The sequence below is a fragment of the Streptopelia decaocto genome (genome assembly GCF_964273445.1).
Source record: "Streptopelia decaocto genome assembly, chromosome: 1".
NCBI lineage: Eukaryota > Metazoa > Chordata > Aves > Columbiformes > Columbidae > Streptopelia > Streptopelia decaocto.
Window position 1 is genome coordinate 183315204 of NC_138663.1, and position 27172 is coordinate 183342375.

Here is a 27172-nt window from a genome sequence, read left to right on the forward strand (position 1 = left end):
GGCAAATCAAAGGTGGTGGTTTGTTTTTTTAGTTGGCAGTCAAGTTGGTGTATTGGTGTTAGTGAGAACCAAGTAAGAAAATCAGTAGGATTTGTACAATTTCATAAACCATCACTCACCAGCACTTACCTGTAAAAACAGAATTACCAATGCTGAGCATAAATCAATACAGCAGCTTCTATTTAAATATGAAATAGCACTTACACTGCCTAGCTCCAATTTGCAAATAAGGCAAAGACTGGTGAAAATGGCACAATGCTTTACATCTTTAAAGAACCGCCATAACTCAAGTGTCTTAAGCTTCGCTCTGTAGTACCCTCTGTGTGCACAACTGTTACGTTTCTTGGGGTCTGTCACATTGAAAATTGCCTGAATTTTTCAAAGCTCCCTTTTAAAATGCATTTGGTACCCTGAGATAGTAGCCAAGCGAGCAATGTTATCACAGGTAAAACAGGTTAAAAAAATATTTTAACAGCCCACCAGTGTGGCTCATCAATTTTAAAAAAGGGAAGCTAAGAGAAAAGTGAAAAGCTGTGCTTTAAAATCTGGCTTCAGATTTGGGGTTAATTGTTGTGTTCACCCTTTGTTTTTTCACCCTGAGGGCCTGATTTGATTTCAAAGGATGCCGAGCTGAGACAGCCCCACCTCCCCTTGACTCAGGCCGACCAAGCAAACTGTTTCAGAATGGGGACCCACATGAAGATCACCAAAAATCAAAGTTTTGTGTAGCCCTACGAATGAGTGAAGCTGGTCCTGGCTGTGAATGGAACCATCAGCACCTTCCCGGTGCAGCTGACGTTGCTGGAGGTTCTTCATACACCGTTCAAACTTGATATAGTAGGAGTGAAAGTGAAAAATATCTGATATACTTTCTGATCTTGTAGTCAGTCCTATTTCAGAGCAACTGAGCAGAAGGTTTACAGAGGTTGATAGCTGAGGATAACTGAAGCTTCCTTGAAGAAGGTCATTAAGGAGTCACTCTATGTCATTTTAACCACCTGAAATTTAGGTCTCTACTCACCTCTATACATCTTCTCTGTTATTAGTATAGAGCATTCTGAAGAAAAGGTGAGGTTTGTATTGAGGAAGAATCCACTGGAGCTGGGGGTCTTTCCCATGCAAGATACGATCAGCCCAGACCTTGTGTGTGCCTACGTGTGTAATTTGTAGATGGCTGTCTTCAATATGGCTGTAGTGCCTTCAAGATTTTAAGGCAATCCTGTATTTGAATTTAGCCTCCAGGCTAGACAGGGTAGGTCAGCTTCTTAAGATCTCTTTAGCTTTCCATTAAGCATTGTTTCTCTCTCTCTTTCCTCTCTCTCCTCATTTTATAAATACATAATAAACTTATTTTTCACTCTGTTCCATTGGGAGAACCCCCCTCTACCCTACAGGTTATATTCTGCAGTGTTACCATATATTTTTCTCTTACAGCCCACTAAATCCCTGAAATTTTGCCCTATCACTCCCTCCCCTCAAATTACTGTTCTGTGTTTCAAAGGGCAAAATTTATTTGTAACAATTTTGCGCTCCCATGTCTGATGTCTGAAACCTTCCCGTCAGCCCACAAGGAAGGACTGAGGAATGGGATGAAACCATCTGCATTAGCTGCAAGCAGGGAAGGTAGGTAAGTTGATCTGGGCCTCTCCCCTTCCTTTCCAGATGTACTCTTGTGACTGATTTTAAAGGACTTTTAGCCCCTTAATTTCCAGTTATTGTTTCTCAGCTGTTAACTGCCCCCTGCCCCTTTGGCTGCGACGCTGAGGGTTATTGTGCGAGGCACATTCAGGCTTTCAATGTGAATTAAAACAGCAACCAACAGCCAGAGGGTCGTAACTGTTTAAGCTGTTAAGGCTCAACTGAAAGAGTATATCCAAGTGTACTTCAGCTCTCTGTCCCTCAGCCTTCAACCTATAAACTGTGAATTATGTCTCCCTGCCTCATCACAGCAAGTTGTGACAGTTACTAGCTCACAGGATTACAGTTTAAATAAAAATACATTTAAAACTGAATCCGGTGAACTCGACCTGAACTTCTTTGAATTCCCACGTGCCTATGGCAAGCAGGAACACCTCCTTGGAGACCAGAGCTACACAGAAACGCTGATTTGTTCTGATTTTGGGAAAAGCAATGTGGGATTACCACTTAGTTCGTAACACGGTGTGAGGCAGAAAACCTGCTGCAGAGTAACTGGGCCCTGACCCAGGCTCCCAAATATTGATGGAGGGAAGTTTTTGTCTAGATGCAGGTCATGAGTTGTTGGTTTAGGCTGGGCTCTGTGGAATGGAAGCTTTATGGAGGGCTTCATATTGCCATTTGTTCACACAAACCAAGGTTCCTATGCTTTTTGTGCTGCTTTGGTATGATTTTGGCCTTAGTAAGTACAAATTGCAACCTCCATCCTTCCTGTAGTCTGGTTATACCATAAGACTAGCAAAAAAACCAACCAACCAACCAAACAAACAAAAGAAAAACAAAAACCAAAACCAAAACATGTTTGTAGGGTTTCAGTAGGATCATTGCTCATGGGATTACTTATTGAATGACAAGTTATTTGGGCAACCTGCAAGATCCAAGAAGACAAGGAGAGATTCCCCATGCACACTCCTCCCAGGCAGGACAGGATTTTAACCTTTGCAAGTGCTCTACACCCAGCACAGGCATCAGCGTGTGCTCTGCTCCAGCTCTAAGTAGATAGAGCAGGGGCAGAACCGGAGTGAGATTGAAATAAGGATATAAGTTTGAATGTGGTGGGGAAATCCAGAAGAGACAGAGACATGATCATCCCACTCTGCTCAGTATTTGTCAGGATGCACCTGGAGAACTCTGTCCCCACAACAGAAGAAAGATGTGGACAGACTGGAGAGGCTCCCAATGAGGGCCACGAAGATGACTGAAGGGCTTTGAAATATTGAAAGAACGTGACCAATGAAGAAAGACTGAAAGAGTTAGGTCTTTTCTTCCTGGAGAAGGCTCAGAGGGGGACCTCATCACAGTGTTCCAATGGTTAAATGGCATCTACAAAGAGAAATTAGTTTCTCTCTTCATGAGGAGTCACAAGGAGAAGACAAGAGGCAACAGGTATCAGTTGCACCAGGAGAGGTTTTATCTCAACATAAGAAAGAAGTTTTTTACAGTAGGAACCTTAATTAACTGGAAAAAGTTCTCCAAGGTTGTGGTAGAGTTTCAAGATGTGATTGGACAGGGTGCTAGATAATCTCATCTAGGCTTCCTTTCCCACAAAAGGTTGGACTAGATGATCTTTCAAGGTTCCTTCCAAGCTGGGCTGTTCTATAATTCTATGAAATCTGTAATGGATGTGCTGCCATAGAACTGCAGTGAGTGTGCTATGTTCTTTTTTCCCAGCCAGTTGGTCAGAGTGCAGTTTTGGCAGAGGGGAGACCTTCAGGGAGGATTTTCTGCTGTATTTTTTATTTCCAAGGCAAGTTGTCCCCATGTGCATATGTCAGGCTTGAAGAGATTGACATTTCCCTTCCAGGGCTGCTGCTTAATAACCAGCAGCATGGGCCAAATGATCTCCTGCAGGGATCAGACTATTTTTTTTGAAGAATCGAAATGAGAAATAAAGGACCAGAGGTAGGAAGGGCAGAGAGGACAGCTTGGACATCACAGAGGAGCAAAGAGGACCATAGTTTAGCACTTTTCCATCTCATTTTATCTGGGAGTTGTGCAGTAAATGTTCTTTACTTGTGCCAGCGGTATGTGAAAACCACTACGTAGCAGGCAACTACTAAAAAGCAGTAACTCATTCAAATGGACATGCTACTCCATGGCAAGAAAAAAACATTACTGGACCTTTTTAAGAGAAAACCACCACAGAAATGAATTTGCCAGCAGCACTTACAAGGATCAGAGAGATTCTGAGTCCAGAGTTTTCCAGAGCCTTTTTCAGCAGTTCTTTATAGAAGACTGTTTATTTTTACAGTGTACAAAAAAGGCCTACTTCGCTTTGAAGACCACTGAGAGATGAGGTATCTGTCCCAAAGGACTTGCAGAGTAACTAGCAACAGTGACATCCTCAGATGTCTTCAGACTTGTGTCCATGTGTTCTGCTCTATGTATGAGTATTTTCAACTATACCAAAGTGTAACCACACAAATCCTGTTGGGCAGAATGGGAGTTGTGTAGCTAAGTTCTGCCCTGGGGGTTGGAAGCCTTGAATTTAAAAGAACAGTGAGTACTAACATGCTAATGTTTATAGGCTGGCAGAGCCTAAGCTGTTATGCTCACATGAGTGAAGCGAAGGGCATGGGGAGGAACAGGTAGGTCCAGTAGGTGAACACCTGGTTGCACACCTGGTGTCAATGGGAATTGGGCTTTTACAACCATGGACCCACTCTGAGGATTGAGGCATGCTAGGGAGAGGTGTGATCCACGTGGCAAAGTGAAGGAAAATCATCTTTGCCAATAGGCTTTTGGCACATTTTCCTGTAGTATTCTTGTACCCAGCTTTGGACATTATGGTCTGGATGGGTGGGCCAAGCAAGTGGGTGAAAGCCTGGTTGGATGGCCAAGCTTGAAGGGCCATGATTACTGGTCAGAGCCTACCGGGACACATGGGACTAGTGGGGTATGATAGGTCTGTCCTGGAATCTGTCCTATTTAATGGCTTTATCCGTGACCTGGATGAGGTGAGAAGTGTGTTCTCATCAAGTTTGCAGACAATGAAGTAAATGGGACAGGAGGAAGGATCAGGTGGGAGGCATCTTAATCAACATGTGATGCCTTCCCCGGGGGACCAGGGAAAGAATTAAAACCAGACCCTGCAACAAGGGTCAGTGAGTAGGTAGGAAAAGTGAACAGGTAGCTGCAGAAGACAGGGACACAAGGGTTCATGTCCTGAAGCCAATGTCATCAGCATTGGCTTCCAGCCTGAGAGTTATGGGTGGCAGTAGGCACAGTTTCCCAGTGAGGCTCCCTGGCCTGCGGGGATGGGGTAGGGTCTCCTCATGCTTGGTGGATGTGGCCAGGTGCCAACAAACACTTCTGCTCTACATCTCTAAGAGCAGCAGATCCTGGAGACATGCACCCAGCTGGACCCAAACCAGCATCTGTGGGTTTTATTCCCAGCTCACAAAGGTAAAGGTGGCCCGACTGACCAGAGGAGGAGCTTGAAAGCCCACACTCATATTTGAATGGTCTGGGTTGAGTTCTTGGTTTGCTCCAAAAGTCTACTGAGACCTGAGGTGATACATGTACCTTTTTCTTTGGCTCATGGAGGGAAGGAAGGATAGAAATCTCTGCTTTTCCCCATCAGCGCTTTTGTGATTTCTTGTATTTTTAATGCAAGCTCCTTGATGAGAGGCCCGTTTCCTCAGCCATGTCCATGCAGCTCTTGACTTAGAGGAATCCTGTTGGAGAATGGCCAAGAGAGAAAGGGCATGAGACCCTCTCTACGGAGAGGATCTCTTCTAGTTAGCATGAGTAGGCCTCAGTTAGCATGAGCTGAGCAAGGGTGGGTGAGAAGGTATTGCCTGGGAAAGGCCTGCACAAACAAGTCTCACAGTCTCAGGAGGCAGCTCCTGAGAAAGGCCTGGATAAACAAGTACCAGGAGGCAGCTCCGAGATAACGAGGGAACTCACATACCAGGGGGGGGCCACAGAAGGGGATGGACTCAAGGGGATGGATTCATTATGTATGTTGGGATGTGCTCATTACGTATGCTATCAAATCGGTGTTTGACAAGTAGGCATAATTAATAGAATTGTTATAAAAGCCAGTGGCTCATGTCAATAAAGGAAGCATGTCTATAATTCACATTGAATTGGTGACATTTCTTCCTCCGTCGCCGTAGGCCCGGACCCATGCCGGGGGTCTTGACCCCCGACAGAATCCTGATCTTCAGTTGTGCCTCTGTAATCTCAATTGTAAGAACTTTGCATTAGTGAAGACTACAGGATTTTCCTATCTAAAATACCTATTAAACAAATAAATTCTCCCTGAATTGTGCAAAGTGCTTTTTGATCTTGCCTAGAAAGCCATTTTACTGGATGCTTAGTTTTTTTATGTGCACCACTGTACTTCTTTACAGCCCTTACTGTAAAACGTGTGTGTTCACTGGTGAATATTTGATTGAAACATTTTAAAAATACATCATTTTTTAAGATTTTCTGTTCCCTAGGCCCCAGATTCCTCTTGATTTCAAGTGGGCACAAGTACAGCCCTTTGTTTGCACTCCCTGGCTCCTGGCTTTGGGCTGCTGTGGGTCTCTGACACCTGGGGGAGTTGTATGAAGCTGATGACCAAGGGCAGAGAAGAGTTACACAAAGATGGCCAAATAAAGCCTGTAACAAACCAAAAATAACTGGGGGGAGGCTAAGAAAGGGGGAAGGTCAGTTGTGCTGCACGAGGCTCTAGACGGACACTGTATCCTGCATTACAACGAGCCACAGGGGACAAGCAGAAGGTCTCCATCCCTATATCATGCGCCAAAGGATTCCCCAGCTCCCTGCCCCAAGGACAACCCCCGGACAGCTCGGCTAGAAGGTTGATGTTTAATAAACTGTGATCCAGCATGGCTCTTTGCTCCTGCTGCACTTGTGGTGGCTACTTAAACCAACTCCTAAATAAACAATGCAAATATTAAAGACACAGTAGCACCCTGGTTTAACCAGGCTGGAGGTGAAGATAGGGTTGAAAGCATTTATTTGTGTTTTAAAGGACTACTCAAAACCTCATTTTCAAGGATGAGTTAAGTAGCCTCATTGTCATGTCATGATTGCATTCTGAAGTTAAACAGCTCCATGATCTATGAACTCAAATCACATAGTTAAATACCCCACGTTCCCCCTCCTTGGTCCCCTCCCTCACCCCGCTTTGCTCTTGAAATACATTATATTTCTTTGACAGTCCGCCGAGAACAATGTCTGCTTTTGTGACAGCGACATTGCCAGTGGTGTAAAAATCTATGCGTCTGTCAGGTTTCCCCATGTGAAACATAATTGCTTAATTTCCATTTGAAAGTACATCCCTGACATTAGAACAACGTAGACACACCAAGGATAACAATGATTTTCTGACACCTACAATGGGGCATAATGCAGTAATAAATATGTGTGCAAAATGAATGCTCTGCACACAGAGGGAGCAAGTCTGAATTTACAGCTGCAGATGAAGTGTTCCTCAGGAAAAAAAAATAAAAAATAAAAAGAAAGAAACCAACAGATTAGCATCAGTGCGAGTCTATGTCAACCAGATGGCTTGCTATGGAAAAAGAGCTCCCCTGCTTTATTTCAGTAACCCTGCATAGCCGGCTGAATGTCTATGATAAGAAATGATCTCATTCAGTTGTTTTTTGGTGGTTTTTGTTTGGTTGATTTTGGGTTTTGTTTTATTGGGGGTTTCGGTGTGTTTTTGTTTGCTTGTTGTTTGCTTTTTGGGTTTTGTTTTTTTCTTCTTGCATAACATCCAGCTTGAGCCAGAGCAGAGTAAAAGCTCTGAAAAAAACACAGAAGTTGTCCCCTATCAGTGGCATGTGATGGACCAGGAGAGCTCATGGATGTGGGTTCAAGCATGCAGAAAGCCCGGAGGAGAGCACTGCCAGCTGGGAGGAGGGGAGCCCCCAGGGAAGGTGCCGCTGGTTCTAGCAGGGCATCCACACTGCACCTTGAAAGGATGATGTGCTTTTTCCTCCGAATTCTGCCTTCTTTGCCTGGATCCTAAAATGTTTGGAGTGGAGGTCATGTCCCCAGGCTCTAGTTCTGAACATCCTTAGATGGTGATGTGATGCCAGGCATGGCCAGGCACATTGGTCCTAACCTACCAATGGACCTGGCAATGGAGCACATAGCTCACGTAGAGGCAGCTACACGGGGCTACTGCCTGGTCCAGGTCACCTCATTTTAGGCATTTTACTGAATACTTTGTTAGGAGCAGTTTCCTCTAGAGTCAGAAACGTGTCCCCATTTGGGTGCTGACAAAGGGTCTGGTGGTGTCTCTCTCTACAGACTGTGGGAGAAATCCTAGTGTAATAAGATTCTCACCTTGCCCTGAAGTTAAATGAGATGAGTCTAGGCTTAGATACCTACATTCAGGGCACTGACTGCTCTCCTTCACTGGAGCAGGTCAGGACATCCTCACTAGCAGACTATCTGAATTGCACATCGCTTCTGCCTGGAGGCACTGCAGTTTGACAGCTATGTAAGGGACTTGTAACTAGCAGTTTGAAGAAAGCCAAGCATACTTATCTTTACAGACTTTTGAGACCCAATACTAGATTTATAGCAATGGCTTGCCACTAAAGTATCATTTCAAGAAAACCCTTGTACCATGGGTCCTAGGTCAGTCATCTTTTTTCGGATTATGTGCTTCACACAGCAGGCAATTTGGCTTGGAGTTTCTGGATTCCACTGAGAACTAAGTGCATTTAAGTGACACTGTGATGAGAGTCATTCTACAGAGAGGTTGTAAAAGTAATCAGAGTGATTTGACCTCTCTTATCTGCAACAATGATGAAATGTGACTGTGCACCAAGAAAAGGAGATGAGAGTCCTCCTTATAGGAGAAGGTGTGATACCATTTGTCAAGACCTGCTTCAAGGCTAGAGCACAATTCACAGGGCAAGAGCTGAATAGTTACTTTTCATTTTTTCTTTGTTTAAATTCTGTGCCCAGTAGAAATTTCTCACAGTAAGAAGGGAGGAGGATGTTTAACTTTGATTTGGTCTATACTAGAATTAATGTGTGTGGAATATTGAGTCCCTGGTTCTTTGCTGGTCTTTGGCAGTGAATGAATGTCTGTCATTGCAAATCTCTACAAAATTACTATTTTAATGACCTGTTTGCTTCAATTAAGGCCTGGCTATTATCTTTCCAAGAGGCAGAGGTTTGGGGAGGGGGAGAGGGAGCAGGAGAAAAAAGCTGATCACTAGGACGTGTGAGTAGAACATTTAAGGGGCCAGCTGAAACCGAGAGTGGATTTGGAAAGGCTGTGTGATGAATCTGTGACATTGCAATATTTCAATCATCACATTTCAGATTCTGGTTCATGCATCATTTGCTATGAAAGTTTTGAGATTTTAATCAGTGTTTCAAGAGTAAATTGATACAGCCTAATCACTTAAAATCTCTGGCACAAGACCAAAGTGTATTATGTTAAGTGTATGTTATGTATTATAAAAGCTGCTTGCTGAAAATTAATTAAGTATTCCCGTGCTAGATAATGTTTCTCCATTCCCCAGAGCCCATCCCTTTGCGTGCGAGTGTTTTCCCAAGTGCAATGCAGATGCCAGAGAAAAGGTGAATATATAACATATGTAAAAGACTGGCTCGGTTAGACACAGCACAGTATCAAGTCTGCTGACTTCCCTGGCTACATTTGTCTGCATGATGTGTAGGAGGAAAACTGCTGGGTACAAAAAAAAATTCCATAGAAGCAAAATATAAGAAAGCCTGTGCTGTGACTCTAATTCATGTAAAAAAATGGGAAATGTGTTTGCATTTCTCCTGATGACTTATGTGGACTTGGCAGAACAAGCAACCCAAGTAAATGACACAGTTAGCAGCCAGTGAGTCTAGGTAACAAATGTGCCATCATACCATGTATTCAAAAGCTCAGTAAATTCCCATGTTATGCTTGTCCTTTATTTTGTATCTGTGGCAATATTGATAAAAGGAATGCCTTCAGAGATGAGGGGCTGAGCGCACCTTTAATTTGCCAAAACCCAACACTGAGTGGCCACCAGCATTATTTATGCTTGGTGCTGACATTCCTGATACAAACGGTTTCCATCTGGAGGAGCTGGTTTCTCAGGGGGACTTGGGCCTCTTTTGCAAAAAGGGGCTGTTTTTGGAGGTTCTCCTAACTACCTAGTGCACAGGCAATCAGTTCAAATACTTTTGACCTGGGTTCAAATACCCCTGCTTCCTGATTCACAGCTCTGCGTGAGGGCTTCCCAGGTGGATCTCCCCACCATCAGGATATTCTGCCCAGCATCACGATTGAAGCTGTCCTGACTCGTTGGTGGTTTTTGGTCATTCTCAATGTCAGGCACAAGAAGATGTGTTCACTGCCCACAGCAGGAGCTCACCTCCTTCAGCTCCAGTCTCGAGTCCCACTCATCACCCATTTACTTTCTCTTACCTGCACAGCTACCATTTTTAGAAATTGGAACAACATCAACACCCAGACCGTACGTCCATATTTTCACCCTCTTGTAAGATGTCAGTACAAGTCTGTTAGTCTGAACTGGATCCACCAAAGGTTTGAAACTTGTTTGTACACATCCCAGGTAAGAGTCCCCTCTCACTATTGCTTAAGACCCTCAGCCATGAAGTGAGGAGAGAGGCAGCATTTCTTTCAGTGGCTTTGTTTAGGACACCTGGCCTCCCCATCTGACTTTCTTTCTTTGCCTCTTGGCTTTTCTTAAAGCCCCAAGGCAATGGAAGGAAAGCATTTGTTTGGGGTCACTTCAAATACTTCAGTCAGCCAGAATTAATTGCTTCATTCTGCTGAATATTGGAATTTTTTTTCTTTCTGTTTCAGTTCAATGCATAGTCTCCTCCCCAAATGGAAAATCAATAATTCTCAGTGGCCTTAATTAGAGCATGCACATTACCAGGCCTTTTAAGATCAGACATGGCCCACAAGATGGAGGAGGGAGATAGCTGGAAGGAGTTCGTCCTGCTCTCCTGAAGAGAGAACATCCCAAGGCACTCAAGTGACTCTGTTCTGCTCAGAAGGCTTGTAGTCTCTTGCCTCCGTGCTGGGCCTGGTTTGATTAAAACCATCACAGAAGGGTCAAGAGTACATATGCCGGGTGCACAGATACCACATCTCATTTACTGAGCAGGGAAATCCCACATCTGGCCTCCCCCTCGGGGCCTTGTCATTCTGCAGTCATACATCTGCAGCTCCACTCTGTAGTACTCCCTGACCTCTCTTTCAAAGGACAGCTTGCTGGCCCCATCTGCCAGCAGCTTGTTTGTCTCCTGGTGGCTACAGAACACCTGAAGTGTGTCCTGTTAGTGGGTCCCCTGCTCCCAAAAGATTCCTCCTGCAGTCTAAGGCTGCAGCCTTTGCCCTATCGCCTGACCATCTGATGGGCTATCTTTGTTCACTGGAGAAAGATTGTGAATGTCCTGTGGGAGAGGCTTCATGCTCATGATCACAAGTGATTAAACACTGCAAGGAAATGCAGCTTAGTTGCCCACTCTTACAATAAGCATAAATAACCTAAGCACTAATTCTCTGTTCATAGTGGCACTTTCTGGTAGGAGGATTAACAGGAAATAGAAATGGGGTATTCAATAAGGTAAAATGTCCCCAAGATTCAAAACTGATGTCCTTCTTCAGCCCTGGGACTGAAAGTTCTTCCCTTCAGGAAGAAGGGAATGCTTCAGTGACTATGAAACCTCCATCTTCTCCCGTTGTGTCATTTGGACACAGACAATATTCCTCCAACGATAAGAGGCCAAGTTATTTTTCATAGATCATGGAAGAACTTGAAGAACCTCCTCAGAATGTCATTCAAAAGTATTAGTCTTAACACCAGATGCCAGAATACACAAATGCTTGTGCTTCATTTAACATATACGTGAAATGGCACAACCAGGCATAAAACCTAATAAAGAGCTGCAAGTTTTTGGCTGCTAGAGCTGAACATCCCCTTCCTAAAGCTCAGAGTCCATTGCTTCCATCGTGTTCCTGGCTGTTCATTCACCATACAGCTGTGGCCATCCAACCACACCTGGTCCCATTTGTTGTTCCTTTCCAGAGGGAGGCTGTGAGGTGTGATAACAACAAGTAGACATGAAGAATCCAAACAAAGGAGCAAACTGTCTGTGCCGGGCCAGATGGGACATCTCAGAAAGCCTCTTTCCAAACTCCTTTCTCCTTTGTCCCATTGAGCTGGTCCATAACATGGGAATTGCTATGATCAACTGTAATGCTATTGATAGGTCTCTTGCTTCTCCAGCCCCATCAAAGCCCATAAGTCTTCTTGCAATTGTTCTATTCTTCTCTTACCTCATCTCTGCATCTCCCAGAAGCAGGAAGGGATGGGATGACATCAGGACTTTCCTTTTGTCCTCTATTCTCTGTATCCTTCACCTAGGCAAGGTAAATACCTTGCTGCTGAATACCTGGTCTAGCACAGGCCATGACAGCCATGAGGGTACATCTGTGTGACCTTTTGTGGCCTGGGACCACCACTGCTGAGCCACACAACTCTGGAAGTTGTGTGAATGTGGTTAACACAGGCTGCTACACCAGGACATAATAATAACCACAGCTCAGCAAAGCCTTCACTTGGTTTCCAGTCAGGGAGAGCAAAAGTGGTCTTGTGGAGACAGGACAGTGTGAGTTAATGCTTGCCAGCTCTGCAGGAGCCATGAGCACTTTTGTGCTCTTACATCTCCCAGGGGTGGGCCTGAGAGTGCTTGTGGGACATTTTCTATGGACAACCTAACAGAAAGGAAAAGACTGTGGAGGATGAGAGCCCCAGCTTTCTCTTGTTCATGTCCTGACTTTGCCAAGTCATGTTGCCTTTCTGTGTCCGCTTTCTCTTGAGAGAAATCAAATGGTGCTTATGCAGTTCAGTGAGGCATCTGGTGCACCTACAATGAAGGGGCTAACTTGTGTGAAGGAGTAACCCAGCTACCATGAGCTGTTCATAGGATCTGACTTTGGGAATGCCTGCAGCAGAAAAGGGAGAAATCCCAGGCAAAATATTCAGGTGTGTCTGTGCAGACATCAAGGAGGGACAGAGACCATCATCAGGAGAATCAAACAGGTGTCAGGGCCAGAAATCACAGCTTTACTCAATTCTGTAAATTTATGGTTTCCTACTTTTTTCTTCCCTGTTTGCAGACCCTTGTAAGTTTTTCTAAGGGCAGGACACATTGCTGTTTAGTGAATTTTAGCCCACTAACAAAAGGTGTTCCTGGTCTCCATAGGTCACAGAGACCCCAGGTTGAAAATATCTGCTATAGCTATAAGTAATAACTCTAAGGTACTTGCTGTTCCAGACCTTAGAGGACAACACAGTCTTGGTTTCTTAGCCAAAGTATTACATGGGCCACCTACTACCGGATCTCTGGCTCCCCATGCTAAACTTCGTGCTGCGCTTCACTTGTAAATGAAATCAAGCATAGGGAGCCAAAGTCCTTGGTCAATGTTACCTCTGAATCTTCTGTATAGCACAGAGAATTTGAATTATGGCTCCAGACCCAGCTTGTAGATACCTGGCCTCATCCTATATATTTTTATTAAAATAGCCTCTCAGTGAATGCCATATAAGCAAACCAAAGTTTGGGGGCTCTTTCCTCTTTTAAAGGGCAGTCACTGTGTCATGGCATTATATCTCATCATCATCTTTATATTAGCAGCCAAAGAGAAAGGCTCTAGACTGTATTTGATTTTTAAAAAGTAAGTAATAAAACTTCATCTTTTTTTCATTTTGGGACTCAATAGCAAAAGCGCCGAACACTTCTGTTTACCTTTTTTATTACACAATATTGGAATTCTTAAAGTCTGGACTGAAAACTCATCTTTTTTTTTCATTAAACTGCTCAATATCAGGATCTCTGCAATTTATTGTTCCTCATTTTCCATGTATTATGACAAAACACTAAGCCTAGGATGTCCATTGCCATTACTAAAGCGCTGCATCCTTGTCTGATTGGAAAGCCACTCTTCATTGTTCCCTTTTGTATACTCTCTACTAAGCCAACTGGCTTCAGCTGCTGGCAGATAGCAAGTGAGAGGAAAAAGAGGTGTTAAAAAAAAGTGCCAGGAAAACCTGCAAGCAGTCCTCAATGTGAAGAGATCTAGCTTGTTATCCACCCCAGGAGAAAACTCCAGCCAACTTGGGAAGCCCCCTTCTTAGATGCCTGTGCTGTCCCATGAGACTCGCTTGTTCTCCTGGGCATGGCTGGTGCATTATGTCCTTGTGTCCATCTCTGTCTGACAGAGCTACTGCTTCACTTCTGACTTATTTTGCCATCTACCATATCACAAACTCAACAGGTCATATAGCAAAAGCAGCAAAACCAAAATCTTCAGAGCAAAAGTGTGCTATAATTTGCTTATGGGAGACAGAGGAACACAGGCAGAGTGGAGCATATCTAGGCACAGCAAATGCATGTGAGATGGCTTGAAGGAACATATCAGACCAAAGGAGTGCAAAGTATGGGGAATCATTCCCTTCTGCTTTGCAGGTGTTACCCAGCAGACCAGTGGTGAGGATGATGGGCTGAAGGACTGACATTGTAGAAGCACAGGGTGTCTCCACTCTTATATCCATTTTAGTTCCTTGGAGCTGTACTGACTCATCTACCTTCATTTCTCCGTGAAGCCAATAGCAATATTACAATGTCCCTAGGAGATTCCAAACTCCCCCAAAACACTGTTGAAAACTTAGTGATGAAGGTGACGTGATTTTGAAGTGAGGCTCCTGCAGGGCAAATGGCAATTGGAGGGGCAGGTGATCTGACATCAGCAGGACTGGTTGACAAAACAGCTTGGGAGGTGATGGCTTGTTCTACAGTAAGTAAATGACCCTTATTGTAACTCATCATCAACCCATAAAAGTGTGAACTTTGCTGTGACTAGATCAGATTAGTACTGTACTTCATGGCAGTATGTTCAAAGTGAATAAAGCCAAATCGGGTTTTAAAACTGCTTCAAGTTGTGTGAAAGGTTCCCACATAGTACAACATGAAATCTGGATTTTAGCACGGTTTGCTGCGGTGGGAACCTAGTAGTGGTGCCCTTTAGCTGTGGTTGGGGTTAGTACTAATATAAATCCCTGCTGCCAAATCCCATTGCTGTGCAGGTCCATCAGGATGGAGCATAAATTTCCAATGACATTGGCGATCACAAGTCTTTGTCCTAGAAACAGACAGGGACCAGGTGCAAAGCCAGGTCAGCAAATAAAGCCACAGTATCTGCCAGCAACAAGCAGAGGTAAATTGTTAGGGATGTGGGGACTCCAGTAGCAAAGCCAAATGGACAGATTTTCAATGGACTTTGTTGCCTAGCACCCAGGTTAATTAGGAAGAGTGGAACACATAAAAGGCGTGGAAAAAAAATCTGTCCCTCAAGGTGCTATTTGCCTTAAGAACCAGATGAGGTATGACCCAGCTTTACTAGGCTTACCTGGATGATCTTGAGCCACCTCCCCTTCTGTGAAATAGAACATCAGGACCATTTTGAAACAAGCCTTTGACGTACTCCCTGCTAGCAGTGTTGCTTGTGGTGAGCAGCTGCCTGTCTTCATCAGTGTACTCCATAAAAGTGACCACGTCACCACCCAGGCTTCCTACAGCAACTGCCTCCAGAAGGAGTCAGAACAGGAAGACCAGCAGAGGTGACAATACCTGGTGTCCTGGGGAGCCTGGAAATCAAAGATTCAAAAAAGGAATGGGAGGGAAGGAAGGCTCTTAAGGTCCAGGCTTTCTTACATTTTATTTTCCTTCAATGAGCCCAGGCTTGCTTGCATCCTCACATCTACACAAGGATGTGTGCTGTTGCCAAGCTGTGTTTGTGTGTGCAGCTATGACAGAGCTATGGAGTAATGGGTCCAAAAAGGGATTAGACAAATTGAGAGAGGGTAAGTCTGTGTTGGCTGTTAAACTTGGTGGTCTGGACACAGCCCTGGGCCTAGAGACCCTTTAAGTTGCTGGTTGCTGGAAGCCAGGAGAGGGTGCCAAGTGGAGCCTCAGTCTCTGCGTTTCCCATTCTTAAGGATCTTCCCTAGGGATTTTCTACTGGCCCCTTCTAGGATGCTGAGCTAGACAGACCTTTGATATGACCATATTCCTCCACCTTGTTATTCCCATATGTAATTTGGGCACAAAAATGGGAAATGAGCTTAGCTGTACTCCCCAATTCCAGCACCATCCCCAGCACGTGTAAGCTCTGCACTCCTAGCGTGTGCTGGCTAAAGGCTGGCAGCTACATGCATCCAGGAGGAATTCATAAATCTGTTACTGTTTTCACACTCCTGAGGTTCAAAACATTGTCTTTGCCAGAAACAATAGTCTTTTTGTCTCGCTAGATGGGAAGCGGGATCCTGCTGACTTGCTTTCTGCCACGGATGCTCCCGCTCTGTCAGTATTTCACTTTTTCTCTATGGCGAGGCCCCATCCCTGCGTGATATAGGAGTCAACAAACAGGCAAAGCGTTTGCATCTGGACTGAGGTTCAGGGGCCACGTCATGGTATGTTGCTGAAGTTTGTTTTCTTTGTTTACTGCAGGGTAGGAGTGAACACCTTATCCATGGGCATTTCAAAGACAAGCAGCTAAACACATGTTGCAGTGAAATCCCCTCCTCTTGGGGCCAGAGGCATGTTAGTAATAGATTTTATCTGTGTCCTGCTGGCAGAAGGTTGGGTGGTACATGGCCCAAGGAGACACACTTTTCTGTGCAAGCATAGGCTGCCACATGTGAAGGTGGGGGACAGCCCATATTCCATGTCCTGGGGTAATTCTGTTTGGAAACGGGGCTGAAAACCAGGCCATTTGAGTCACGTTTCTAAACATAAACCATCCCTCAAGCTTTCACTTCCTGCATGCCAGCGAGAGCTTCTATTTGTGCTTCTGACCCTTTGCAATATTCTCCCCCTGCTCCCTCGTCCTTCTGCATGTCTATCTCCTGGTCTGCCCAAACTGTTTCAAGACATGCTCTCCTATTCCTGCCTCTGCGTGCTTGTTGGTTCTCCTTTCCGCCTTCCACTGACACTCTCCAAAATATTGAAGTAATTGAGACAGAGAAAACTTTAGCTCTTATGTCATTTCATACCCTATTCATGTAGGTTTTGTGTTGTGTCCTCCAGTTTCAAGTGCTTGGTTGCTATCTGGTTTGGGCCAAGACAGTATTTCCCTGTTTTACACGTATGATTTCCCAAGCACGAGGAGTCATAGATCTAATTCTGTGTCTACTGCTTAAATTTTCCTCTCCACCTACTTTCAAAAGACATCCTGCCATCTCATTTTCATATCATTCAGTGTGCTCACTGACAGCCAACAGGGAAGGAGAAAAGAGGGTACAGCTGGGCAGTGTGATATAAATTGAATTCCTTGAAGGATTTTCTTCGGGCTTCAAATGAAGAATGGCTAAATTACTTGACACTTCAAAATAAATTGAGCTCGCTACCTTTCTCAGAATTCAGAGCAATGCTGGTTTATCTGCTTACACTGGGCCAGCAGGCCCCTGTACGTGCTTTTCTGCTCAGCCAGCCTGCAGTGAGGCTTTGATTTCGTCCTCAGCTGCATGCAGATTTTTCCTCAAAAAGCATGTGGCCCTTTTGCCTTTTCACTTCATCTTTAGTTTCTCTTCTTTAACCTATCTTGAAGTTTCGATTTGGCAGAGCTCTGCACAAGAGAAAATGTGGAAGTTAGGACAAGGAGGCCGATGGCAACAATGCGACCAAGAGTTATCAAGAGGAAATTAAAAACTGAAATAACAGCACAGCATCATTAGTGCTGGGTACATTTTGATGGCCAGAGCAAGGTTACCCAAAGGAATACCTTATCGTTCTAGGTGGGCTTGCCTGTGCTGTAATTGGTTCTGGGTGTAAACAGCTCCTTGTGTACTAGGTCTTTTTGTATAGCGTTACATAAAAGAACTTTATATTGTCAGCCCCAATCCTCTAAGCAGTCAATATACCACAGATTGCTACTTCTGATGAGGATCTACCTGGACTGCAAAAGATATCAAAAGCTCAATTATTTAAGAAAGGAGAAAATTTTTAAAAACCTGGATGGAGCGTGGATTCTCTAGATAGTAAACAGCTGTACGAATGAATTAAAACAGAAAAAAAATAGTTAATAATGTACAGCACATGGGTAGACAGCTAAACCACATGGAGATCTCCTGCCTTGCTCCCTGTACGTGGAGTAACACTCTGCCCAAGCATATAATGTTGCACGATCTGGGCTCAGCAAAGTATTCTGTAATGGCAGATTTCATTTAAGCATGCACATTTCACATAGAACACAAAATAAGGCAAAAGAAGGCCTGGAGAAAAATAAATAAATAAATAAGAGTGTGAAGGTCCATACTTGTGGCTTCTGATCCGATTTGTTCAGTTTTTACTAGGAAATCTTTTTCATGAGTGCCAGCTCTGCAACCATTCAGCTTCTGCTCTTTTCTGGCCCATGCATCATCACCAGAAATAAGAAATCTTGCAACTGGAACTTAACAATTCCACTGCGAGGCATGAATCAGAAAAGAATCCAGAGTTCTCTCCTACAGCTCCATTAGTTCTTCAGTGCTAATAAAAAAATTATTTGTTACTAGCAAATTTTTGAGCAGAAAAGAGCTTTGCAAGACTTCTCAGAAAGGCATCTCCTCTAAGCATTTAAGACTTCATTTCACACTTATTTTGCTGTTTGTTATTGCACTTTACAGTGGTTATTGATGGTGTGAAATATGTGATGGTGTTATACATAGAGCACAGCAAGCGGCATTTCATGACTCTATTTAATGAGTATTTCTGTCTGTTCTCATGGGAGCATGTGTCGGTAATGCACAATGTAAGTCAAAAAGACCATGGTGCTCAACTCTTAAAATGCATTGCAAAATCACTTTTCCTGCTTTATATAATAAAACAACATGTAAATGTCTTGATCTCACAAACTGGGCGTGGTTTTTCCCGCAAATAAAACCAGAATCACTCTGGGTTGCACGACACAAAGAGATGCCCGGAGTGACTAGGAGGTAAGATAGCCAGCTGAGAACCTTGGCTGTACACAGGGTGCAGAGCAGATGAACTTCAATGCACCATGTCACCACTGTGACTCACAACTGCTGAGCCAAATGTAGACTACTGAGGCAAAAGTCCTGTTAACACCAGCAGTACTTTTGCCTGAGTATGGAATGCAGAGTAGGGCTCTTTATTTGTTCGCTAGGGGAGGAAGTAATGCCACAGTAAGAAAACTGTTCTTGTAAGTTATTTATTGCTGAGTTTGGGGTTGGTTAGGACCTGTGCCAGGTACTAAATCACTGCAGGTCATGGAAATTTTATTTTTAAGCATTGGTCCTTTGGATGCCCCAAAAATTGTTTTAGCTGTGAATTATTCTGAAAGACCATGACCAATAAAAATGTGCAAACCATAAATCAGAGCCAACACGTCCCTGCTGGAGAACCTGAATATAAAATAGGAAACCAGAATCAGGATTACTAGGAAATAGATTAATTTTTCTTCTGCAGGTATGGGTAAGTGTAAATACCAAGCCTAAGTTTTCAAAGGGGCTGCCTCAATTATTCTGCAAAATCCATAGGTACCTGAAAAAAATGTTTGTGTGTACCCAAGCAACTTCTCTGCTTGCTCTATATATTTTGCTTTCTTCTCCCCTCTATTCCGTGCTCTCAGTTTATGGTGTGTCCACAGAAAGCCTGATTCCAGCTTATTCATCCCACATTTAGCACTGCTGTAATGCACTAATCTTGCAGAGCTCCTTCCAAGCTGCACTAGAAAGGACAAGACTGAGATACTCAAGGACTCTGTAGAACGTCTGCAGCTCAACTTTCTCCAGGTAAAAGCCTTAACAGAAAGAGGAGAAAAGCCTGCCAGCAAAGTCCAAACACAGAAGGCAGTGGATGTCATACCCTTTCCAAGTTATTACTTCACTCAGTACAGCCCGTTACTCTGAGAGGCCTTGAGCCCATGGAAACCTGTCCAGACAGGGAAGCACGCTACTGCCGTGAGGCCTGGATCTGCCTGCCAACAATTGACTCTTGTGTCAGTGAAGTATTTGCTAGGGTTTTTACAAGGTGAGGGTTAGGAGAATCTTGTTCTTCCATCTAAGTACCTGGATTTTAGGTGTTGGATGGAAATATTAAGTAATATGAAAATAATTCTGTTCATATGATGTGTGTCTGTGGGTGGCACTGTTCACACTTCCACTTAAAGCTTCCCTTGATGTCTCTCTTAGACATGCTGGATTGTCTCCCTGGAGCACCTACCTTTTTCCACTGACTCACACATTGAACTGACTGATCCTAGGAATGCCCCCCATGTGAAATCTCAAAGTAGCCTGGTGTAGATAATACCAAAATATCCCTTGTTTTATGACTGCTCTAGCCAGAAGTGATGGGAAAGAAACTGCTCAGGTTGGCTTGTTCCATTTGGCACTTCCTTTTCCCTACTGAAAAGCTACTGAGCTGAAGTGGATCCTCCTGGGAAGATCCCCTCCGTCCGTGAACCTGTGTTGACAGTGTCTCCAAACAAGAGATACTTTGGCATTTTCTCATCAACAGCCCCAGCCAGCACTGGCCCGGAGTGAATCCCACCTCTCGTTGGTCAGTATGAATCAAAAATGAAATGGGATACGTCATATCAACTTCTCATTGTCTCTACTTAGAAAATTTAGCAGTCCTTCTTGAACAAGCATGCCATACACAACTTTAAACAGGCTGTTTCCCATCTCCCATTCAAGGGACTAAATAACAGTTTACTCCTCCCCAGGAACCTGTGCATTTGCTTGCAGAAACAAAGACAAAGCCTTGGGCTGATGACAGGGAGTGCGCTGTTTGTAAGAAGAAGACGATGATGAGCACTTTAGTTACTTTCCTATCTTGTGACTGTCACACTGGTGATGGCAAAGGGGCAGAAAAGAAGGAGGCATTACAGCTCCATTGTACCCATGGCAAACATCACTTCAGACAACTCTCCACTTGACTGTTCTCCTCATTACCCAGCACCCTAAATTCAACATTCCATGTATATACAATTAAAATTATGTTTTTGTAGCTAGCCAATAAAGAATTGTAAAATTCTATATTTTCAACAAACAACACTTGCCCTTGTAGAAGCAGCTCTTACAAGCAAGGAACAAGTGTGAAATAATTCATTATGTAAATTATTTTTATCTGTTCATGAGTTACTAAATGACTTTCTGGTTATCTCTAAACACAAACAGCAATAAAATAGAGTTTGTTCCTGAGTACTCGTTTCTCTAAATTGTCAGTGAATGGACAACTTGGCCATTGTTAAATGCACGATTTTGTGCATTATTGGATTCTGGACTACAAAGTTCCTCCTTCTGCAAAATTAAAGCCCCATTGCCTGAATTCAGCATGGCATTTAACAAGAATATTAACCTGAAGTGTAAGTATGTTGACCTCCACCAGAATAGGACATCTTGCTTAAATATTTACTGATAAATAACATCTATTTCAAAGCAAGAATTCAGTCATCCATACCTGAATGGGCTCCTCAGTCACGGCATTTACGATCTCTTGGGAAGCAAATCCCATACCAAACACAAGATTGGCTCTTCTTAGTGCATGGCTAGTGATAGGGACTGTGTTGCCTCCACCCACATGTTTCATCCTGACATCAGATAATTCTACAGTCATAAAATGTCCAGTTCCTGCAAGTCACTGAAGCCAAAGGATCCTTATTATGTATAGGCAAAAAAAAAATTTAAAAAAATTTTACCATTTCAAGGATTGCTCAGTGACAAATTTTTAGTTTGTTTTTTTTCTGCACAGACGAGTGTAAGGGAAAATGAAAAGATCTGGAAATTCTTATCTCAAAGCATTGAAAGGAATGAGAAAGCCTCACTTTACAAGAACTGATGGTTGAAGTTCTGAAAGAACACTGTTTACCCCAAATTTTCATCCAGTTTCACTCCCTGTGATCACCACATGTTCTGTTTGGTTAGACAGAAGAAAGCTCACAATAAAAACCAACCAACCAAACAAACAAAATCACAAACCACTAAAGAAAACAGCAATAGAAACACTTTATAAACTCTAGGGACATTGCCTAATTAATCAAACTTGGAATACATGGAATTCAGTTTAATGGGCTCACTGGCAGAGCAAGTATCTGTGGATGTCACAATATCATTGAAAAGTATTGTGCAGGAATCAAATTCTCCTGAGGAAGAAGTCGGCTCTTAGGTGTACATTTCTTCATAAAGATTTCTATTATTATTTGACTCAGTCGGTAATACTCTTTGATTTCCGTAATTTGCCAAAATCCTATTAATTGGTTTAATAGCTGAAGAAAAACTCCCTGTAAGCATAGGAGAGATTCTCATCTTTCTCTGTTTGGTAGCTGAATTATACTGATGTGTGCTAAGTAAAGACACCTCTGACTGGAGTATCTAAAAAGCTTTTGCTTAGCAAGTGTTGGATGGGACTTTGCTAAGTTGGTATATTCCAGATTGAAAACAAGCAATACACATGCCACAAATGCCCTCCTTTCCTACTGTGACTACTTCTATTTCTTCATAACAGTATTCTCTTCTGAAAAGCTTTGTATCAGTGGTACTCAGGTAGGAATTTATTATGCAAGTCTCATGGCTAAAGTTTCCAGGCAAGGCCTGTTCTTCTCTTGCAGTCATCTGTTCTCCATCATTGCAGCTGTAAGGGTCCCTGATGATGCTTGTATGCTGTGGGTGTTGTAATTCATCACGTAGAGAAAGAGGATACTTTGGGACTGCTCTGGTAAATACACTGTTATAAAGGGAGCTGCAAAGTTTAAGACCAGATATACTAGAGAAACCATAAGCAGCGAAAAAGAAAGGAACCTGCAGTACCCGCATCCACCTTTTTTCCTTCCTTAAGCTGATTCATTAAGCTTCCTTAAGCTGATGCGTCTTGGTAGCATGGCATATAGCAAGTTCTCTGTCTTTTCTGCCTCTAAATTATTGGAAAAGATCCTGAGCTCTTCCTTTTTCCTCTCCATCTGGTCTGAAAATCCTGTCTCTGCTAGGTGCCACTGGTTCATCAGGATAAGGTCCTTTGTTATGTCATGAGGTGCAATGTCAGGGAGCACAAGCACATCATGCATGGACTCCATCGAGTTCATGTATCCTTTAAATAAAATCATGGATCAGTGCCACTACTAATGCACACATTTTGTTCCTTTATACCTTCCCAGCCCATTGATTAGTCTGTGATAGAAGCAACACAAGCTAACAATGCTTAACATTTTTAGGCACATCTAGTAATGCTTGTCTCAACATATCAAGACACTTGGAAAGGAAAGCTGCAATAATAGGTTGGTATAAAAACCTGAATAAAGCCTCCTGCACAGGCTGAGGTACAAACGTGGCTTGTTCTCATCACACTCCTCCTTGTTTCCATGCCTTAGATGCAGACAATCATCTTCCTTATGAATTTGGGTGTTGCACCTGACCACAGAATATGAGAAGGCCATAACTAGCCATCTAAGAAGAGCTCTCTACATCCAGAAGTCTTTCTAGGAAATGTATCTCACCCTTGCTGCAACCCATCATCTCCAATCCCTGCACTATGACACAACAAATGCAGAACTGTTTTCATGGAGCAGAACGAAGGACATTTGGAACGTTTTCCAGACATTTTAACAAGCAACTGTCATCTTCATGGAGAGGTGGACAAGGTGTTTCAAAAGAAACTGTTAGGAACAATGACAGGGCTAACATCGTTGTAACGATGCATTAATGAAAATAATTTTTTTATGTGTTCATTGGCAACCCATCTTTGCTCCTATTGAAATCAGCCCTAAAGCTCTCACTAGAAGCAGCTATGACAATGCAAAGAGAATCTGATCATTACAGAAAACTACATTTAGGATCTTGGGTGCCTGGGAATACAGGGTGCTAACAAGAAAAAATCTCCAGAAGAGCTGATATTCTGTATCACGTTTCTTTTTCCATAAACATCTATTCACAAAAGCTTAAGTTGCTCAATTTTTTGTTTGTTAGTTTTGGGTTTGCTCATTTGTTTGTATATCTTGTCCTCTCTCTGCTTTCATTCCACAAAGAGCATATCTCTGAGCTTCAACATGGACTGATTTCTCCATGACTTAGATAAATTTTCTCCTTTTGCTTTGAGAACAAATGTTGATGATGCATTTTCTCATACTGAAAATGGGGAAGGTAACTGGTAGATATATGATGGCAAAATATTTATTTAAATAGGTCCCTGGGTTCCATATTCCTGACACGAACTTCTGAATATTCATATCTGCTTGTTTTATCCACAGCTGAAGGAAGGAAAGGTATGAATAAAGATTAAAAAAACCCTCTTTCAAAATAAATATAAAATAATGCCACAATGAGTGTCTGTAGATGAGTGTGGATGGGGGAGACAAGGAAAGACTGATATAAGGGTGAGACAGGAAAATATTTTTTTAAATAAAGACACACTGGATGATGTGCAACCCTGTTTCTCACCCTGACTTTGAGAGAAGGCCCTGCTGGTACTGTATTCTTGAGGAAAGATCTCAGGGGGGGCAATGTTTATATCAGCACTGATGATGCTAGATTAAGGCATTTAATGTAGAGATGTCATCACACTTAATGTATGGAACACTGTCACTCTAAGTTCACTTTGTAGTCAAGGGATAAAGACAGGCACTCTAAGAGCCTGATGTGTGCTCTGAACTCTGAAACTCTGAAGAAGGTATTCTGGAGATCTCCCTCTCCACACTGACTATAGAGGAGTCCTCAGGTGACAAAACTATTAACCTCTGTGCTTTGAATTTGGACAGATTTGTGACTCTGCAGATACCAGACTTCTGCTTTAGTCGCAGCACCTTCCCTTGGGAAACAGTGATGATGAAGATCACAAAGCCCCAGTCTCCCAGTCCTGAAGTACATCTCACTTTGGGAATGCTGACTGAGCTGGTTTTAATTTCCCAGGTATACCAATGAAAGCATCAAGTCACCAATATGGTATTCCTTGATTTCCAGGAGCAGGTAAGAAAAAAGTCTGCAAAAAGAATAAGTCTATCTATCTGCATCAATTTCACAGCAGGCTGGGGCAATTTGTGCCAGGTAAGAAGCCAGCCAATAAACTTATTTATCTGAAATAAAGGTTTAGTTCCATGTTTAAACCAAGTATGCTACCTTACTGCTTTGTCAACCACACCATGGGAGGGAAATGCACAGCAGAATCTTCTGTCTTCAGCCCAAAGCTTCTCTGGATAAACAGGATCAAAAATAAGTTACAAATTCTTTGCAAAAGAACGTAATGAGACAAAATAGAGACCAAGGAGACACTAAGAACAGAGAGAGGATTATGAAAGGCATAAGTGGTGCTGGTACAAAATAAGTCTTGCTGAAGGTGTTGGATCCCTTTCTGCTCTTTGTAACTTCAGAAAACATATATATAATAAACTGGCCCCAGAGTATCAGTCAATTAATAAAAAGTATTTTTATTTTCCATAAAAGAAAATATCTTAACTAAACTGATTTGTAGAAACTTGACAAACTTTTTCATGGTGTGCTTTTTATGGGAAAATAGAAAACAGTTTTGTTTTCAGATTTTCAAGGAAATCTGAACTATTTCAGTGAACCTTCATTTTATTTTGCCTGCAGAAATGTTTTTGTTACACTTTTCATCAAAATAATGAATTGAAAATGTGACTATCTGTTTTATTCTTCTAAGGAAAGAAATATAAACTAATCCAGTAGTTTGAAATATTTCTATGACGAAGGCTGAAAGTGGGGGTGTTTTGGTTCTTGTGACAACATGCACATACATTTTCCCATTCTTGGTGAATGCAACAAAAGTGAAAGCAACAGGTTCATATTGGTGTGCCAAGGGAGAGCCATAAAGCATCACAAGGAAGATGAAATCTGCCTGCCTGAACCCAAGTACTGTCACATGCAAATTAGCAATGATCAAATTAATTTTAATTTCCCAAACTAAATATAAAAGCACATAATCAGAAAACTTCAGCTATCATGTTGAAACTGACCTTCAATGCCAACTTTCTGCCCACAACATGGTTTTATGGAGACTGTAGTAAGTCCAGAAAACAAGTTTTGTGAAAATGCAGCCAGAAAAGGATTCTGCACATCATAATGCAATTATGTTTTTTTATTGCTATACAAAACTCCTTTGTATAGCGCTGGAGGCTACCTCAGTGAGTTGTGAGATGATGCTTTCTTCATTACAAATATTCTCATGAACCCAGAAAAGCAATAGCTGCAGTTCATGTGGTTTGGTAGAAATGGCAGTAACTTGGCTGCTTCAGCCTATTGAAATCCTGTGGTTGACCCAAGTGCAATTATTGTCTAGTTGCCATTGGAAGAGTTCAAAACGAAGCCAAAGACAGTCCCAATAAAACACCGAACTGCAGCACATCTGAGACTGTAAATGAATACATTTTGTATATGAATCTATAATGTTCTAAATTCATGATCCTTAAAACTGATATGCCATCTTCAGACAGCGTACATATATATGTGTCTGTGTGTATGTATGAACACTAGTGGTGATAGTAGACAGCCATCAGCAGTTCATATCTAGAATCTGAGGATATATCATTCTGACAAAGAATGAACTGTTTCTTCCTCTTCGTCATCCTTCCAAACATCAATGTCCCATCTGACACCATCTATCAAAGATGTGGTGCCTTTTTTTCACTTCAGACACTTCTCTGGAAAGCTAACTGAAAACAATTCTTGTCTCTTCCTTGGGTTGTAAAAGCAACTGCAGCAATTATATAACTGCTGAAAAAAACCAACCTCCTTTCAAGACAAAATGTACACAAAATAGTTGAAAGAAACAAAATGAGACACAGAATATGTATTTTTCCTGAGCATATAACCCAATGCACCCCACCATACAAATAAAAGTTAAGCAAAAGCTCTACTACAATCAGAATAAACTCACTGCATATCATGGTCTGGCTACATTTAGACAATAAAATCTCTCCCACCAAAACCAAACTCTGCAATCCTTGCATAAATCAATGACATCATCTTTGATGACTCACTGCCTACGATATTTATATTCAGCAGGCTGTCTCCCTCGTGGGAAAGTGTCTGTGCTGCTGAGACCCATAGTTTATTCTGATCCTTGTACAGGAGGTAAAGAGGATGTTCTCTCACCTTACCTTAATTTCACACACTTTACACAATATCCCAGTAGGATTTCTTTTCTCAATTTCACAACAATGTTGAAGAGTTCTTTGTCTCCTGAGAAGCTTCATCTTATCCTGTCTAGGGAACAGAATAGAGAAGAACATATGTGAGTGCGCTCATGTTCCTGTGTATGACATAAATCATCTTGGTAGACTGTTTTAACATGATACACTCAGATAACATGAAGGCTGAAAGATAAGCACTTACTAAACGTGAGATGGCGGTGGTGCATACAATATTCATTTTGCTTTAGTCTGTGAAATAGTGATGATGCATTCTTTCATTACATACTCATACACTCTTTCTCAAATACTCTCTTACAAATTTTTATT

At 42.6% G+C, this 27172-nt stretch overlaps 1 long non-coding RNA gene across 1 annotated transcript; it reads right to left on the reverse strand.

Moving 5' to 3' along the window:
• On the reverse strand, nt 1-26920 carry LOC309449576. The gene is made up of 3 exons (XR_014185975.1): nt 26813-26920; nt 24816-24888; nt 1-129 (listed from the first exon to the last, which is right to left on the reverse strand). It is a non-coding gene; the product is annotated as an uncharacterized lncRNA (long non-coding RNA).
• Nucleotides 26921-27172: the final 252 nt, after the last annotated feature.